The sequence below is a fragment of the Equus quagga genome, chromosome 21, assembly GCF_021613505.1.
Source record: "Equus quagga isolate Etosha38 chromosome 21, UCLA_HA_Equagga_1.0, whole genome shotgun sequence".
Taxonomy (NCBI): Eukaryota; Metazoa; Chordata; class Mammalia; order Perissodactyla; family Equidae; genus Equus; species Equus quagga.
The window spans coordinates 19773344-19779343 of NC_060287.1; the positions used below are offsets into that span (position 1 = coordinate 19773344).

The 6000-nt window shown below is 36.0% G+C and overlaps 1 pseudogene; it reads left to right on the forward strand.

Annotated features, from left to right (window-relative positions):
* The window catches only part of LOC124231535 (protein downstream neighbor of Son-like), a 107329-nt pseudogene extending 104691 nt beyond the window's left edge, over nt 1-2638 (forward strand).
* Nucleotides 2639-6000: the final 3362 nt, after the last annotated feature.

Below are 6000 nucleotides of genomic sequence, written 5' to 3' on the forward strand. Positions count from 1 at the left end.
AGCAAATATTTGAAGAGGGGTGAGCTAGCATAATTTGAGGTTAGTTTTATCAGTTTTCTCCTCTCCATGATTTTGTTTCTAGAATTAGCTTCTTTGGCTATCATGAACTCAAGTCTCAGTTTCCTCATTCCATTTCTCTCTTCTGCGTCTCAAGTTTCTCTCTTTTCTAGACTTTTCCATCATTACACAGACATATATTAATGTCCCTTATAATGAAATATATACACACAATCACATCTGCACACATAAACGCACTTATGCAAAATCGCTCTCTTTTTTCACATTTCACTACAAGTATTTATTCATTTCCTTATTTATTTCACCCAAATCTCTTTGAAAGGACTATGTTATTCTCTCCAGTTTATCACCTCCTTTCTCTTCATAACTCATTCCATTCTACACCGTTTCACTTAAATTGCTCTTATCAAGATCACTAATGACACTCCTATTGCCAAATTTCATGCTTGCTAGTCTGTCAACATCTTTATCAGCTTGTCAGCATCATTTGATGTAGTTTTCTATTTCCTCTATAACAAAACATTCTTCTTGTAGCTTCTGTTACTTTGATCTTATATATATCTTTAAAACATTTCTTTATCCCCTGGATGGGCAATTGACTTTAAAGATTAAAGAGTGAAAGGAGAGAGACATGTTAGGCAGCTATTAGAGTAATCTATAGGTGAGTGCAAATCCTTGGATATGAGTGCTAGAGAAGTATAGACAGATAAACATGCACAATGAAGACATATTTTCTGGGAGTGGCCCAGTGGCACAGCAGTTGAGTGTGCACATTCCACTTCGGAGGCCTGGGGTTTGCTGGTTTGGATCCCAGGTGCAGACTTGGCACCACTTGGCACGCCATGTGGTGGCAAGCGCCCCACATATAAAGTAGAGGAAGATGGGAATGGATGTTAGTTCACAGCCAGTGTTCCTCAGCAAAAAGAGGAGGACTGGCAGAAGTTAACTCAGGGCTAATCTCCCTCAAAAAAAAAATTTTTACCTAATTAGAATCAATAGAAACTAAAGGCAATATGGACTGGGGAGTGAAAAGGAATGATATATCAAAATGGCTTAATTTTTAGGTATGACAATTGGCTGAAATGGGTGCAATTTAACAAAAATGGGTGTTTGGGAAAGGAACAAATCTGGGGAAAAATAAATTTCTCGTTTAAGTGTATCAAGTAGGTGATTGAATATAGAAGACTCACGGATTTGAGATAAATTTGAAAGTCTTTGAAATACAATGTGAACCACAGGTAAGTACTTATAGAAAGAAAGTAGAAGGTAAAGAAAAGCGAAACAGGATTGAGTCCCTGCTTTTCTCAATATTTATAAACAGATCTCAGAGGGTGAAAGAGTTACTGAATTACTCTAGACTCCAGATGTATCATTCTCGGATCTGATATTCCATCCTCAGAAAGTACTGGGTTACCCGTGGACTGCAGTATTAAAACCTGACTCCTTTCACCTCTTCTCAACTTTATCTGAGAGATCATTTGAAAGCAAAGGGAAAGGCTCACGGTATTGTCCAGCATTGTAGGACAATAGAAGTTATTTTGCCTCAAAGTACACAGGATCTGAAACTCTTCCCTGAGCTCCGTTGTACATTCCAGCAGTGTCTTATCTATTGGCTCCACCCTGCCTTGCCTTGGCTACCACTGTTCCCCGATGTTGGAACTGATAGAAAAATAGCGGAAAAGACAAGTCCTTGGGCAAATGATGAAACTGTGCAACATATTTTAATGAATAACTCGTCTGTGAGCTTTAATTCTCTGTATAATCTGCTGAAGACAAAACTTTATCCCTTTTCTACATTTATATCTATGAGCTTCCTATCCTGTTCCATGCAGCAGGATTAGCAGGAAATGATATCCTCATGGCTGTCATACCTCCTACAATTAGAGGTGTAAGACAAGGTATGGAAAAATGAAAGTACTACGTTTTCTCTACCTTTAATAAAAGAAAATGGTCATAAATAGAAGAACAAAGGGACAGGAGGAACGAGCAGTCAGTGATGAAGATGATGAAGATGGAGAAGAAAGTTTTTCCTGGCTTAAAGAGATAGGTGTGCAAGACAAAATTTTAAAAAAAGCAGACATACTCTCTGTCAAGCTATGGAAAGAGAAACATGAATACAAAAGGATCACACGCCTGGGTCTGTTGTATTGGCGAATGGAATCCACGTCTTTGCTGTAAGAGTTTCATTGCTACCTTGGGTCCCTGACAGGACTTCCACCCACCTTCTTAATCCTTATGGCTTTCCAAGGTACCACAATGCAAATACTTAATGCATGCAGTATAAATGAGAAGACACTAACTCTTTCTGGATGGGAGATCAGTTAGTTTGGAGATTACGGGTCCTATTGTGCCTCATTTTCTACCTTCTGTGACTGGGCTATTCAAATACTCACGCAGTAGGTTGTTTTCTGAAGGACTATATAGACATGAGCCAACCGCTTTATTTAATATCTGCCTGCCCATGGATAAAGTACTGGATAAGGAGACTGTTCATGAGGAGCTTGCTAATTATGGACGACACCCTAAGACTGTGGACCAATTGAGTCAAATACTATTACTGGGGAAATCATCGTTACGGTATGCGGAAATGAGTGACTACATTTATCGCTGGAGATCCTGAACACCAAAGCAAGCCTGAAAGGGAAAAAAACCTTCTAGCAAGGAAATTAAAGATTTTTATACCTTTGGTTTTAAAGTTCATTTTGGAAGCTAAACAAAGGGAAATATAAATATGTAAATTTTGTTTATAAACAGTAACTTTTTACATTAACTTTTATTACATGCACTAAGCAGTAGGATTAAGATTTTAAATCAACATTTTCTGTTTTTCCTATTAGATATTCACATATGAAGATAACTCAAAGTTAAAAAAAACTCACATAACTTGAACGAGACTTCTAGATCCCTGGCACTTAATTATAAACTGAGTAGAAAACTGAATTAATGTTTTGTCTTGCAAATGAGAAATTAAGGCTAACTTAGTAGCAATTATCTTATGTCACTGTTACTAATGGCATCAGGGCAAAACTATAGTACTTTAAAAATTTACTTAAGATTATTTGTAGGTTCTAGTTTTATAAAGATATAAAATAAATGTGGTCAATATCTACTAAGCTGATTTTTGGTGCTTCTATCTTAGCATCTTTCCTACAGATTTCCAATTTCTTTATTCTGAAATATATTAAATTTGTTTTATGATGCATGTTAGTTCAGATAAGGGTATTTTGCATTCCATATAGAATAGTGTTAAGAGTTGTGAAGTATGCTTAGCTGTCTTGGCAAAGCAGTATTTAATGTGCTTATAAGTATTTGTGTATGTATAGATATAATTCAAATTTTCTTAAATAAAAGTGCTTAGAAATTTTAAAAAAATGAAAACTAAGGCAGGGGAGGCGCAACTTTGAGATCTTGGGAACAAGAAAAATAAAATATTTCAAGAACACATGAGCTATCTCTTGCTTCGAATAATGGTGGGAAGTTGATTAATACTGTTTCAGAAAGGAAGTCACTGGGATTTGTCAACATGGAAGCTACTGGTGATCGAAAAATAATAGCCTTGGTGACAAGGAGATGATGAAACTCAAAGTGTCTTGAGGAGAGAACGAGAGGTGAAAAAATGAGAGTATTTAAAACAACTCTTTAAAGAAGTTTGAGGACAGGTCAGCAAATTGTGTTCCATTAATTCTCTGACACTGAAAAACTAAGACACAATGAGAGACAGTTTTGGAGTAAGAAAAAATTAGAAATGAGGAAGTAGATTTATTACTGAAGCAGAATATTAAGATAGACTGAGGATTGGAGACATTTACGGTTTATCTAGCAGTACAAGGAAAGGGAGAAATATTTTATAGAACTCTTGTTTCTTTGTGGGGATAAGAAATTGGCTCTGATTTTCTCTGATGTGCACTATGTAACTCTTTAGAATAGATGCTTGTGTTGGTTAAAATAGGCCTTAGGATTAATTTATTCATACTTTCCTCTAATTCATCTCAGAGGCTTTTGGGAGCAACATTAAAACCAGATGAATGGATAAAGAAGATGCAGTGTATATACATACAATTGAATACTACTTAGCCATAGAAAAGATGAAATTTTGTCATTTGTGACAACATGAATGGAACTTGAGGACATTATGCTAAGTGAAATAAGTCAGATGGAGAAAGCCAAATACCATATGATTTCACTCATATGTGGAAGATAAAAAATGACAGCAACAACAAACAAACAAACACACAGACACAGAGAACAGATTGGTGGTTACCAGAGGGGAAGGTGGGAGGGGAGAGGGTGAAAGGGATAAAAGGACACATGTGTAGGGGAATGGATGGCAATTAGAGTTTGGATGGTAAACACAATGTAGTCTCTACAGGAATTGAAATATAATGATATATACCTGAAATTTATATAATGTTATAAACCAATGATAAAATATTAAAGACAAAAATAAATTCTTAAAAGTCCTGAATCAAATAGAAACAGTGACTCTGACAAGGGAATGTCTCCAGAAAAGTGTATGATTTCTCGCACATGCCATGGTTGTTACTACTCCAATCCAGATCCTAGAAATTAACCACACTCCTAGAAGACAATGGCTCAGCCATTAATTCCATTAAGGTTACTGAAGAAGAAGAAGAGGGGAAAAAAAACCCAAAACTACACCGATGAGTCAGTCAGCCATTCAGGATAAGTTTTGGCTCAGAGTTAAAAGTACCTATTTTATTTCTCTCTTATTTTATCACTCAGCATCAACAAGGCGTCAGGATTTGTGTATTTCCCTCTGCCTTGTCTAGGTATTCCCTTTGTCTGACGTGAAGTTTTCACTGCGGTTGACTTTTGAATGCATGTGGTGTGCACTCACATTTTCCTAAACCTTTTTTGGCTATTAGATGTTTTTAGGATTTTTTTCTTTTCAGTGATGGAATTTGATTCACATTTTAAGTTTGTGGGGTTTGGGCAGATGAAGGCAAACCTCCCTACTGAGGTTACTACCGCCTGCATACCATGAGGCCTCTCCGTTCAAAATCACAGCCGAGTCATATACTATATTAAATTTAGGAGTCAGATATCAAGACAGAATGAAAATACCATCTGGTCACGCTTCATCGTCTGTGCATAAATGTCTCTCTTGAATTTTGAGAGGAGGGGTGGCTGGTTAAGGATGGAATCAAATTTAGGGAATCTAATGTTACAGGTGTCTATGTTTTATCTATATGCATCCATTATTGGTGTGACTAATATCTTTTGCCTATTTAATTGTTGTGAACAATAAAAAAACCTCATATTGCATTTCTAGTCTTACATATTTTAAAGAGACGTCAGGAGGTTTTCCTTTTTTTTTCCTTTAACATGGAAAATCTTCCTGTTTAGAGGAAAAAAACAAAATCAATGCTCCCTAAGCCTCACGAATGAGCTGAATATTTGTCATACTTTTAAACAAAAGATATGATAATATAAACGGTGTTTCAAATGTCTGAAAGGAATATTAGCATTCAAACTAAAACCACAGCATTTTAATATTCTCATCAGAGCTATCAGTTAACAAAAGTGGGTCGTTAGAAAATAACTAGCTATGCCTTTCATTAATGCACAAATAAGCCAAAATAATACTAATATTTCCACACTTACCAAATGTGCACGTAGACAACAGTGTTCAAACATTGACTTCTTTTTCCTATGTTATGGAATTTTCTTAATTACATATTGTATTTTTATCTATTGATAGAAAAACACTGGGGAAAGAGAAAATGTAAGAGGCAGAAAATGAATTCAGGGTTCATGATTGGATGGCGGGAGTGAGGGTCATTTGATAGCTAGTCAGATGGATATTTTTTAGGTCTTTTCTAATTTGATTTTGCAGTGCACTTCTTTGTTTTGTTTTGTTTTTTTTTTTTTGAGGAAGATTAGCCCTGAACTAACTGCTGCGAATCCTCCTCTTCTTGCTGAGGAAGCCTGGCCCTGAGCTAACATCTGTGCCCATCTTCC